The following is a 14,444-nucleotide window of genomic DNA, read 5'->3' on the forward strand; positions in this document are numbered from 1 at the left end:
GACTCGTTCATATACATGTCTAACGTATTTGGAAACAAACCAAAGATCTAACGTCTATTATGTTACCCGGTAATTTGTTCCATGAATCTACAAAGCTTAGTTTTAAACTAATAAGAAAATATAAGTGAAAATTAAATCACTCCCGAATTGTTTAAGATATGACTACATCAAGGGGCCTCGTAGCCTGGTGGATAGCGCGCAGGACTCGTAATTCTGTGGCGCGGGTTCGATTCCCGCACGAGGCAGAAACAAATGGGCAAAGTTTCTTTCACCCTGAATGCCCCTGTTACCTAGCAGTAAATAGGTACCTGGGAGTTAGTCAGCTGTCACGGGCTGCTTCCTGGGGGTGGAGGCCTGGTCAAGGACCGGGCCGCGGGGACACTAAAGCTCCGAAATCATCTCAAGATAACCTCAAGATAACCTATCATTTGACCAACCCGATAATATATATTAAGAAAATCGTATGTAATAAAAAGAGGGTTTTGGAGGAAGAAATGGGTAATATTACACAAAAGAAAATAATTCTTAGTTTCAGGACGGTGTTTTTGTATTGTGGAAGATCACTGGTCTACATCTACGACTCTCTCCAACTTTTCCAGATCCTCATTTCGTTCCTTGCTAATCTTAGCCAGCTCTCCCTCACATTGATCTTCCTTATCTAAGCCAGCCCTCCATAGCCTTTCTTCCCGGCCTTTCTTGGCCTTAGCCAGACCTTCTAAGCCCTCACAATGACCCTTCCCTATATTAGCCAGCCCCCTCAAGTCCTCACATTGATGCTTCCCAATCTCAGCTAGCCCTCCAAATCCTTCAAAATCATATTTTCCAATCTTAGAAAGCGCTCCCAAGCCCTTACCATCCCACTTACACATAGATTACAGCAGACTATTCCATTCTTTGATTCTATCATGCATTGATTCTATCCATTCTCTTGCGATTTCTCTTCTTCCATTCCCTCTCCACCTTCGTCAAGTCTTGGTTCTTTTCGGCCCTTTTCCACACCCCTCTCCGCCTCCCACAGCCCTCTCTACCTCCCCTAGCTTCCTTCCGCTCTATTCCTATCTTCCCCCAAACACTTCCGGCGACTTACCAAGGATAATAAAATGAAAACTGTGGTTCAGCACAAAACCTCTCCTGGCCACTTCCTCTGTTCATCAATCTTCTCTCACTTCTTCCTGCCTCTCGCTCCAACTCCATTTTCTCTGTTGCCTTCTTCCTTTCCTCATTCTCTCAATTCCGTCGTTCCTCTCTGTTCCCCCTTCCTTTCAAACCATCTGTTTCACAACTGATTTTCTTAAAATATCAGTACATTTCTTAGCATTTTTTCCTGTGTTTTCTCTCTACCCATTTGTTAATAGTCTTATTCTCCTCCAGTTTTGTCCTCTCTGCCTACATTGGTCTTCCCTCTTTCTCTGTTCAGTGTCTACCCTTTCTTTATTGTGTTTATCCCTAGTTATCTTCCTCCACTCTGTCATGTTTATCTGCCTCTCTTTTCCTCTTTTTTTCTATCTTCTTCAGAGCTCTTCATAACTTTCTTGATTTGGACGTTCAGTGTCCATCTCTCCCGCTGTTCCATATGTACAGGGAGTATAGTAATGAATTTATTATAGGCGAAGTTTACAATATATCTTTATTACGACATATGCTCATATTGCAGGAAAAGAGCATATATGCTCACAGATCAGCATATGAAAAGAATATGCTCATAGATCAGCATGTGAGGAGAATATTAGCTGATACAAGTAACCATATGTTAACTGGGACCTGCCTGAAGGTGTGATTCCGGACTTGCTATCTCTCCTCTACTCCAACCTTTCGTACCTGCTTGTATCTCTCTCTTCGTCTTACCTCTCCTCCATGTTCATCTTTCTGTTCTCCCTGTTTCTATTTATTGTTGATCTTTTCTTAACCCTTATATCACTTGTTTGCCACATAAGTTCTTGTTCTTGTGGATTTTTTCTTCTGTTTACTTCGCCAACCCTTTTACCACCACAACACTCCCATCACCACTACGACAACTCACCACCACCACAACACCCTCATCACCACTACAACACTCTCATCACCACTACGACAACTCACCACCACCACAACACCCTCATCACCACTACAACAACTCACCACCACCACAACACCCTCATCACCACTACAACACTCTCATCACCACTACGACAACTCACCACCACCATAGCATCCCTCCATCACCACAAATTCCTTCCCTTCTCCACCACAACAAACCCGCTAGTACATCACCACCTGTCCACCACCACAACACATTCCCCCCACCATAACACCACCGCCCCCCCACACACCACAACACCACCGCCTCCCGCCCCACCACCACAATACCATCCCCCACCACAATACCACCGCCTCCCATCACCACCACAACACCATTCTCCACCACAACACTACCGCCTCCCATCACCACCACAACACCATTCTCCACCACAACACCACCGCCTCCCCTCACCACCACAACACCATTCATCACCACACACGCCACAGTAACTAACTACATCCTCTCCTCATCACACTGCATTATTCATGAGGGGGTAAATTAGACATCATTACCGCTGACAACACCCACTCTCGCCCCCCATAATGAGGCCCAGATAATACCTCTAATAGCCTGTTGTCCCATGACAAAGTAGTTACTGTATGAAGCTGCACTTAATACCAGGTTACTATACCGCTATTGCTAGGCACAAATTACTTGGCTTAAGCGAACTCGTCCCCTCAATATATTCTGGTGGATATCCGCATTATACTATAAGCCTTCAACAAACCTTTCTTCCAAAAATTATAAGTACTTGTATCAACTATTTTTCAAACATTCAAAAATGGACTGTTGTAATTGTTGTGATGCTCATGGGATGGCTTGAAAATATATATATATATTTTAAAATTTTTACTGCAAGTGACGTTTGGAAGAAACTATGTTAATATTTTCTAGTTCTGTTCGTTTCTTATTGGTCGAAATTTGTGATTTTACTTTTTCGTGGCAGATAATTGGATCAGTTCACGTTATTGTGGAAATATTTCACAGCTCTACTGTCCATGATTCAACCAGTCAGAACATCATTGCAAAGCTCTTCAATCCAGCAATTGTGCATCATTGTTACTCGAAAAAAGCTTCACTTTATTCCTAAGTTTGAAGACGAACATCCTCATGTGAAGATACCAAATGCTCGTTAATTCAACTTCCAAACACCCTAGCTTGTTCTCAGGCTAGGCATGTTAAAAAAGTTTCCGACCCCCCAAGATGCATTCATAAATTTTAACGTATTGTCTATCAAAAATAGCATTTTTATCATATACAAATTAATGCTCAACACCCCAGTGGTTCAGTGGTTGAAAGCGTGCATTTTGGAGTGCCCATGTTGGTAGTTCAGAGTACCAGCATGGCTCCAGTTGACGTTCTCATAAAAATTAATATTATTATATATCAGAGCTCTAAATACAGATTGGTTAGGTTTAGGTTCTGTTGACGGAACCTGAAACCTAACCTATCAGTTAATCTGTAGGTTGCTCTTAGGTTTCTGGTTTGCCTAATGAGTTCCTATCCCACCTCCTTCAGGTGGTGATAGGAACTCCACCTGAAGACCATGGGCGTACCTCAAACGTTCATGGTCTCAGAGCCTATATGACACAAACCTGCAACAATGTTCTATGTCCTTGTATTTAATAGCTATCCTGGGTCTCCCTGAAGGTAGTAGCTCCACCATTAAAGCCTTAAATGATTTAGACCATTGTTGTGGAGGAGGAGATTGACTATAATGAAGGATCTCAGAAGAACCTGGTTACAAGATTAAGAAACTCCACTGAAACTCTTGGCAAACCTTCGAAAGCAATTGTCATCTTAAATTAAAACATTAAGCTTCTAATATCCTCTGAAGGTGCGTCAGTATCGTAATAGTCGTATAAACTGTATATGTAATAGCCAAAATAACAGACGCATTTAGCCATTCGTTATATAAATTTGCAATTGACTTATATAACTGACATATGCAAAAAAATATGCAATAATCGAATGTAACAGTGATACTTAATTGCTATATATAATAGAGATATATAATAGACATACGTAACAGATATAGGTGATGTTTGTTCTAGCTGATGTAAAATTTATCAATGAAATTTGGTATAAACAAGTGTAATTTTTTTTGGTATCATATTTTTCCTCTCAGTTCCACTATCATATCTTCCGTGCGATCTTATCTTCCGTGCATATCTTATCTTCTTATCATATCTTCCGTGCGCGAAAATCTGATAATTTCCTTTAGTACAGATGACAGAGTGATAGACGAGTATTCTTCGAAACTCCTATAGCTATTCTTGACAAGAATATTATAAGGTTCCTGGACTACTAGCCTCACAAACGCCTATCCCTATAGTCTCTTATCCTCACGTACTCCCATCCACACAAACAATAATCCAAAGGTACTTGATTCGTCTTTCCCAAAGGGTCGAAACACGTAATTCAATTCAACTCTCAAAATAAGTTTCTTTCCAAATAGCGCGCGATTCTGGTTTAACACACTTGTGTTGGGATTATTTTAACTCTCAAAACATGTATCTGCATTCAAATTCCTGCTCGGAATTAGCGAAACTTTTTCAAAGACTTATTCCATAAAGTATTTTAAGCAGGTTCTTTTGGTTGTGCTCTTTGACAGATTCCATTGAGAAGTATCTTGACATATCCCTTTGACAGTTCACTTTGACAGAATCTTTTGACATATCTTAACATAATCCTTTGAAAAATAGTTTTACAGATCCCTTTAACAAATGCTACTGACAGCTCCCTTTGACAATAACCTTGACATTGACAGATCAAGGTTATTGATCAAGCTGATCAGATCAAGCTGTAAAAAAACAGAACTCTTAAAAAAAAAAAAATGATTTATTTTCATCCAAAACTCTGATACTTCAATCTGTCGCTCGTTTTCTATGGCGGATTTTTTTATATTTTTCACACTGACATAATTCAGTATTATCACGATTGTCATTATAATCGGATTATCACACGAAAAGCATTTTTGGAGTAAAACTTTAAGCATTATAAGTTGTGGTGTGTGTGTGTGTGTGTGTGTGTGTGTGTGTGTGTGTGTGTGTGTGTGTGTGTGTGTGTGTGTGTGTGTGTTTACAGCTCCGAAAAATATCTTAGCGGAAGGCTAGCGAATGGGAACGTTTGAAACTCTTGTATTTAAAAGAGGAAACTGCTTCCTTCACATCATATTTAGTGTATTATCATACATCTCAAAGTATGTTTCTCCGAGCTGCAGTAAAAAGATGCAATCACTTTTGGCTTTCGTTGATGAGAATGGGCTGATTATTAATGAGAACTGGCTGATTGTTAATGACAGGCTGCGGATTGGGTATTTTAAACCCCATATCATTAACTTCGTTTTAAAAAAAATTGCGGATAACATCATAGCTATAAGTCACTTTACAATATTGGATTCAATGTGGATGTAAATTTCTGACTTCCCTGATGAGTGGAGCGAAATATGTCCCGAGCCCAATTTTCCCATACACTGAGTTTCTCATCACAGTTATGAAGAGTGCCGGATTGGACAGCTGATGCTCTTACAGCATCCCAGCTACGGTGAAAAAATGTATTAAAAAATCATAGGTATGTGTGGTGTTTGTTTTTTACTTCTGTGGCGAGAGATGTTGGTGGTTGAGAGAGACAGAGACAGAGACAGACAGAGACAGACAGAGGGAGAGAGAGAGAGAGAGAGAGAGAGAGAGAGAGAGAGAGAGAGATACAGACAGACAGACACACAGACAGACAGAGACAGACAGAGACAGAGACAGAGACAGAGACAGACAGAGGGAGAGAGAGAGAGAGAGAGAGAGAGAGAGAGAGAGACAGAGACAGAGACAGACAGAGACAGAGACAGACAGAGACAGAGACAGAGACAGAGACAGACAGAGGGAGAGAGAGAGAGAGACAGACAGACAGAGAAATTAACTGATAGAAAGACTTCAAAGAGTAGTAAAAGTAGTACAAATGAATAAAATATAATTAATTATATTAACAATACTGCGTTTTGATAATAACACAAGATGACATGCGTAATGCACTTGGATAAGAGCGCTTACATTCAGAGTTCTGACACTCAGACATCCCTTACAAATATCTCACGCACTCAGGTTATTTAGAGCTGTTACTCGCCGGAGTAGCAGCTCCGACGAGTAGCTGGAGCACAGAACACATCATTTTTCTGATTGGCAGCGATAAACTGCGATTGACCAAACATTGTATTAGAGCACCTGAGTCCATCGATGTTCCTAGTCCGAACGTTATCGAACATTAGAATATATATCCCAAATCGAAACACAATTTGGCTCAAGCCTGATTTTAAATTGGCTTTATCACTCCCCTTCACTAAGCCAATTCCAGAATGTTTGTGGGAAATTAGCCGACGATCCCACAGGGATGCTAATTCAATATGCCAACTCCGGGAGCGACCCTCTTGGGGTCTTCAAGTTGAGACTCTTTGCTTAGGGTGGAGAAGGTGACAGAACGGGTTGGGAGAGGAGCGTGAGAGGGGGGGGGGGGGAGAGTGGAGGTCGATGGGAAGGGAGGTGGAAGAGAGGTAGGGAGAAATATTGGGGTAGGATAGGTTCCTGGGTGGGTAGAGTTAGGAGTAATTGGTTGAGAGACGAGGGTGAGGTGAAGAGAGGTAGAGGATAAATGTGGGATGGAGGGAGAGAGAAGGATAAATAACAGACTGAGAGAGGCAAGTGGGAGAGTGGCTGGCCGGCCATGGAATGGATGTATGACAGCTGAAAGACAGTGAGAGGAGGACCAGCTAACTTCCTAGTATTATGGAATCAATCAAACCGTGAAGCAATGCTAATGCAAAAGTGTATTCTGGTTATCTGTATTGTGTAATTTATATTAAATTGACGTATCAAATTCCCCCTTTATGCAACGCACTTTGTTATTACAATCAAATCTGTTCACACACTCATTAGTCCTGTAGCTTCGAACTTTACCGTGTGTGGTGACTCCTCCTGTCCTCTCGAAGGTATCGTCTCTCACAGCCATTCATTATTTCATTATACAATTCCACCTACAATTATGCAAGCGCAAACACTCCTTCGAAGTTTCCTATATTCTTGTCTTGATTTGTTAGTCACCAGTATTATATAATGGTATGTTAGGAGTTATAGATACAAACTAGAGAATTTAGACTCAAGAAAGATCTGGACAGATACTTGTTAGAAAACAAGGTTTTTGATTTATGAAACAAGTTATCTTGTTTCATAATAGACGTGGGGTCGCTGGAGTGTTTCAAGCGAAGCCTAGACATACATATGGATGAGTTTGGGTGGATATAAATAAGAGCTGCCTCGTATGAATGTAGAAGTCTTCTGCATTTACACTGTTATTTCAAGAATAACCTGCTGTAAACTTTCCCATTAAAACAAAGCGGAACCTCTATATCAATTCTTATTACGAGTTTCCACGTCTTTTTATTGCGTGAAATTTAGGTCCATTTTCAGCCGGGAATTACCTTGGAATTGATTCCATTATCACTTTAAGGCAAAATCACTTCCATTATAATTCATGAAAGTATATCTTTATGAAACATTTTTTATCACTTAACTGCGGGATTGAAATTTGAATAGAGCCTTTAGTGTAACGTTTTATTAAATGGTGCATTTTAGTCATATGTTTTATTGTGGAAATAGTTTTACGTAAATGGAGTAAATTAGTTTGGCTTATTGGAGTGAGGATACTGCTCATATTCTCTGCCCCATAAGACACTGAAGATACTGCTCATTTACCAGTCCCTCAGGACAGATATCTGAATATATGTATATATATATATATATATATATATATATATATATATATATATATATATATATATATATATATATATATATATATATATATATATAAGGAAGGGAATAACACCTCTGGCTGGAAGAAGGGGACTCTTAGCCTCGGAAAGAAGCACACATAACGCATTAGAGGGGATTTTTAGGTCCCCTCCAATACAGTTTCTATGTTTTTTCGTTCATATAATATATTAATTATCTTAAATATTTTCGAAGTGTTTGAAAGTTTAACAGTGAATTATATCAGCCGAGAACTTCCTAGTTATTTTTGTGGAAGAAAGTTAAAAGGTCTTTAATGGAATGTGAAATTGAAACGTGATTCAATTTCAGAGAGAGAGAGAGAGAGAGAGAGAGAGAAAGAGAGAGAGAAAGAGAGAGAGAGAAAGAGAGAGAGAGAAAGAGAGAGAGTGAGAGAGAGAGAGAGAGAGAGAGAGAGAGAGAGAGAGAGAGAGAGAGAGAGAGAGAGAGAGAGAGAGAGAGAGAGAGAAAGAGAGAGAGAAAGAGAGAGAGAAAGAGAGAGAGTGAGAGAGAGAGAGAGAGTGAGAGAGAGAGAGAGAGAGAGAGAGAGAGAGAGAGAGAGAGAGAGAGAGAGAGAGAGAGAGAGAGAGGAGTTTAAGGAGAAGGTTGGAAGTGGTTGCCTGTCACACCCTCCAGGTGTTTGAACGTGGGCCGCCAAGACCTAATTTGCTGGCTTTCTCCAGACTATTTTCTCCCCCAGTATTTTGCGTCCAGGTCGTATGCTCCCTCTGGCAGAATTCACAATACTTTCTCCAATGTTTTAGCTTTAAATTTTGTTATTTTGTAAACTAGCTTCACTTATGTTTATATGTTATAACTAAATTTACATCAATGAGAGATCTATTTAGTGATAAATTTGGAGATGGTGTATTTTAAACTCGCAACACTCAGGACAATTTACCCAAACATGTTCTATAGATTTCATATATTCATAAAGACAATGTCCTTAACGAGAGGCTTGAGGTAATGAACACGAGTGTTAACGAGAGGCTTGAGGTAATTAACACGAGTGTTAACGAGAGGCTTGAGGTAATGAACACGAGTGTTAACGAGAGGCTTGAGGTAATGAACACGAGTGTTAACGAGAGGCTTGAGGTAATGAACACGAGTGTTAACGAGAGGCTTGAGGTAATGAACACGAGTGTTAACGAGAGGCTTGAGGTAATGAACACGAGTGTTAACGAGAGGCTTGAGGTAATGAACACGAGTGTTAACGAGAGGCTTGAGGTAATGAACACGAGTGTTAACGAGAGGCTTGAGGTAATGAACACGAGTGTTAACGAGAGGCTTGAGGTAATGAACACGAGTGAGGTACTTAACAGGAAAGTCACTTCATCAGAGGTCAACACTACACAGCCTGTCTCATCTACAACACACTATTACACACAAATTTCGTACGTAATTCTGGATCGAAATTTTGTAAATTTTTGTACCTTTTCAAGTTGTCTTATGTAGTTATTTTATAGTGGGGTACTCTGAGTTCCTTTTCATTGTGCACGTCGAAATGATCTCATGTCAACTATCACTGTTCTCGTCACTTTACTGGATTTTTCAACCAGTAATTGTAGCCATTACTACCCCAAACGTTGCAGTTCTACCCCAAACGTTGCAGTTCTACCCCAAACGTTGCAGTTCTACCCCAAACGTTGCAGTTCTACCCCAAACGTTGCAGTTCTACCCCAAACGTTGCAGTTCTACCCCAAACGTTGCAGTTCTACCCCAAACGTTGCAGTTCTACCCCAAACGTTGCAGTTCTACCCCAAACGTTGCAGTTCTACCCCAAACGTTGTTCTATGTTACATGTTTAATTGATATCTTTAGTGATTTTTCAAATCCTGCTTTGTTCTAAGATAACTCGACGAGTAAACAAAAAACTAATATTTCTTTTCTATCTATAAAATTTGTCTAGAGGTAGATATTTAGAAAGACATTTCCTTACAGGTAAATACATTTATTTTTTGACACGTTCTGCATATTTGACAATAAAAATACTGCTGTCTGCCAATTCCAGTCTGTTCCTCACCTGATAAGCCGTAAGACATGGAATTTGTAAAGAACAAAAAATTTATTTGATTTTCATTTACAAGATGAGTTACCCCAGAAGAAATAAGCAGCCCAAAAAAGTCTTAAACATATCTCTTCACTATATTTCGTATTAGACTTTTATCAGCTATTTTGAGGCTCTTATACTAAGTAAATTTTTGTTATGCCAATCCTTCTATGGATCTATTTCATCAATTTTTGTATTATAAATATTTTTCATGCCTCATGAACTGGTCGATTGAGGGCAGGGCTCACCTCTTCCAGGGCCGGCGTTCGATCTCCGATTATCTTGATTCTAAGTGATTGGGCATTTTTCCTTCACTAATATTCCAGCTCCTGCTCCGTATATACCTTCCAAATGCTACACAGACACGCTGGCTTAAAACTCAATTTTAACACTCTCCTTCATGCCTCATAGAAGATGCCTTTGCGCACAAGCGTGCTTCTTTTGTCTCCCAAAGATGCGTTGAGTAAGATGGATAGAGAAGTAATTCCCCAGCGTCCCTCTAGGTGGCGACCTGGCTTCGGTCGGTGCCTGGGGGAAACAACAATAGCCCATTAAATCACCGCCGCAGGTGTATTGTATAAAGCCATTACTGGTATTGCGGTCTTGACGGAGCACCGGACTGACTGAAGAGACGGAGAGAGGTAGAGAAGAGTAGAGGAGAGGTGGGGGGGGGGGGGAGAGGTCACATGGTGAGGTAGGGGAGATTGTATGGGGTAGTTGGGGTGATTGGGATAAGGTAGTGGGAATAGCCAACGTTGTTGGTGTTGTTTAAGATTCAACTGGGAACATATAGTTCCAAGTAGCACGGTCTATGGTGAGCCCGTAGTGCACTTTCCTGGCACAGGAGCGGGGCTGTAACTTCCCAGTTGCCAACATAAGTATTAATAAATAAAACACAACACCTAAAACTACACACATCTCACACAAACACATTAAATGATCTATTAACATTTAATTTAATTATAAAATATGTTAATATCTGAAAGTTTGATATAAAAAATAATATACAGACTAAAAATAGCTGCTTCCATCCAGCAGGAAAACAGACGCTCTAAAAATGCTTTTCATTATTTGACAAAATATTTAAAACTTGATTACTAATCAATTCACAAAGAACTTGCAGTTGTCCGACATGAATAATTAGGTGTCCCTAAAAATTAGGTGACCAGAATAATGTGTTCAGAATAACGTGGATTAATTAGATGTTCGGAATAATTAGGAGTTCGAAATAATTAGATGTTCGAAATAATTATATGTTCGAAATAATTAGATGTTCGGAATAATTAGATGTTCGGAAATAGTGATATAGGAGTAGAAAATACGTGAAGGAGAGATGTTTATGATGCTAAAATATGAACCAGATAAAGGACCTGCATGGCCTTGGTATTCGCCGAAAAGCGTGATTTTGGTAAGGTAATTAAGACTTAGGTACCGCTAAAGATAGTTTCATTAATATCAAAATATGTAAATTCTTGCGTTTTCCACATTTTATCTGCCATCTAATCTTGCCTACACTAACCTAACGCAAGCAAAACTAACCTAAACTTACTTAACATAATCCAAGCTAACTTAACCCAAGCTACGCTAAACTAACCCAGTATAATCCAAGCTAACTTAACCCAAGCTAAGCTAAACGAACCCAACATAATCCAAGCTAACTTAACCCAAACTAAGCTAAACTAACCCAACATAATCCAAGCTAACCTAACCCAGCCTAACCAAAGCCAAGCGAACCTGAAGCTAATCTTAACTAATCAAACCTAACCAAACCAATCGAAACCTAACCTCTAATCAAAGAAGGTGCCATAGAAGAGGGAGGAGGAGGCAGGACAGGTGCCGCAGGAGGGAGGCCGCTAGTGGAAGCCGCAAGACGAACGAACCTCAACCGCAGGCAGCACAGCAGAGTAAAGACGTCAGCACAGCAGGGAAAAGATGGCACCATAGCAGGATAAAGAAGGGCAGCGACACACCTACACTCTCCCCCCACCACCACCTCTCCACACCCACCCACCTGCTCCATTAACACCCACCTGCCCCATTAACACCCACCTGCCCCATTAACACCCACCTGCCCCATTAACACCCACCTGCCCCATTAACACCCACCTGCCCCATTAACACCTTTACAGTCCCATCGTTACCTCCGTTTCTGGTAATGAAGGATGGTAGTTCCCCCTTCGAGTTATTTACGTGATGAGAAAGTATGGCTCATTGGAAGCAATCGCTGATGAGCTGGTGGTGGGCTGACTGCCTGTCCCGTATGGTAAAGTACTCGGTTGATGGACGGTAATTGTCATACTGATAGACTATGATAATTAGACGGGTGATATATACAGAGCCGTAATACGCATATACGAGAGTGATGATGATGATTGTGTATGATTAGGGGTCATGCTTATGTTTGGTAAAAGGTGTATTGATCGTAATTACGTAGCACAAATGGTAATTATGATTACAGAGCGATGGATGTTGCATTATTGAAGGTTGAAATTGAGGAAAATACTTTGCCTTATTCACCTACCCTTCTGTCTCACCTAGACTCTCTCTCACCTAGACTCTCTCTCACCTAGACTCTCTCTCACCTGAACTCTCTCTCACCTAACCTCCTCTCCCACCTATACCCTCCTATACATACTAGCTTATGGCAACTCTAACATATACAGACTATCTCTTACGTCGAATGTGACGCACAATCACCAAAGTGCGTATTTTACGATATCATGAACACGAATTACAATCCCATGCAGTAACGTTTATACAGCTGCGCAGTAATGATCATGATATCACAATGGGATGGTGATAACAGTGTACTTTATTATTAAGTTATCCTTCAAGAAGTTAGGGTAATCGTTATATCATATTATTTTTAATTATAGGGTACTGTAAGCTAAGGCGTTGCATACCTTCTCGTCTTCACGACGATGAAGGGGGAGATCCATTATATTAGGTGACTGAGTACAGAAGAGTGATGATAAAGTTCGTGTTCTACGTAATGGTAACCAACTCATCAAAAGCATCCTGCAGTGAAAAGCAGAGGCTCACAAATATCTGCTTTTTCGTGTAGGAAATGGAGTAAATTCTCAGGTTACTCATGTCAATCAGATTAGTCAACCAGTTAATCAAGTCAATAAAGTCAGTCAATAAAGTCAGTCTGTGTGGTACACAAAATATATATCGATACATTTAGTAAAATAAATATCCTAACCCATGTTTACCGTCTCATTATGTTCACGTGCACAAAATCATAGTTTAGGACCCCTGTTTAGGACGCAATAACGCGTGACGCAAGTACAAGCTGATGCTATATATCTTGCACATAGCAACACATAAACATCCATTTTGAGCCTTATACCTTCCAATGGAGGATATATATGATCCATATTACGTCTTGCTCGGATATATGCGACAGTCTTGAGCTCTACGGTTATATAAGGCAAGTCGAGGGGTTTCTTGGTTTGCTACACCCGCCTCCAGACAGCTCTCTTGGGAGACGCGATGCTAAGAAAGCTCTCAAACTAATAGGATGGCCTCAGCCTCTGGTGGAATACATTTGGTCACTGGTGCAATGTAAGAGGATATATTTGGATCGTATTGTGTCGTCTCGTAAAGCTCTTGAGAGCTTCTAAGCTCTCCGATGATATTTTTTTCATCGTATCGAGTCGCGAATAATTCTGGATGCTGAAATATTTGCAGCTGTTCGTAGTAAGCTGTTAGGCAACGAGGTAACTTAATTGTTCGTTATGAAATGTTTGCGACAGTCTGTTGGAAATTGTTGGAGAACAAGATAAATGTTTGTTCTCATAAAAATACGCGTCTGTTCCCTAACTCCAACACACTAAACAAAATCATTCTTTATTATGTAATTTGACATGTGTGAGCAATGGTCATTCCCTCTGATGTATATGAATCATTTCCATTGCTGCGTGTACGCGGTTCAGACGCTAATAGTGTGTCAAGTTCTAATCAGGTCCAAATTACATGGCAGGCTTGTTACACTGAAAAAAATTAGTTACCCTGAAGCATAATGGTAACTAATTTATAATTAATAATTAAAAGTAAGATCCAGATCCGACCAGACCAAAATCAGGGCGTTAAAGTGGTTATACCAGTGGAACCTCTGAACCACTTCCAAAGGGGCAGAGAACATTGCGAGGCGTATGTCGCCTCTCGGTGTATATACAGGAGTAAATCTGCTTTTCACACTACAGTAGTCCTATAATCTGCCGGGTTGTCAACCGGTTGGCGCGTCGTGTTCCAGGAAAAAAAATACTGGGAGAGGCTTTCCATGAGTCAAGGTAAGGGAAAGCTCTCACCCCATGCTAACAGGAGTTGTCTGCAGACGAGGAGTCACAATAACATGGCTGAAATCTGTTGACCAAACCACACACTAGAAAGTGAAGGGATGACGACGTTTCGGTCCGTCCTGGACCATTCTCAAGTCGACTATGACTTGAAAATGGTCCAGAACGGACCGAAACGTCGTCGTTCCTTCACTTTCTAGTGTGTGGTCTGGTCAACA

This window comes from Procambarus clarkii, chromosome 64, assembly GCF_040958095.1.
Source record: "Procambarus clarkii isolate CNS0578487 chromosome 64, FALCON_Pclarkii_2.0, whole genome shotgun sequence".
Classification (NCBI taxonomy): Eukaryota; Metazoa; Arthropoda; class Malacostraca; order Decapoda; family Cambaridae; genus Procambarus; species Procambarus clarkii.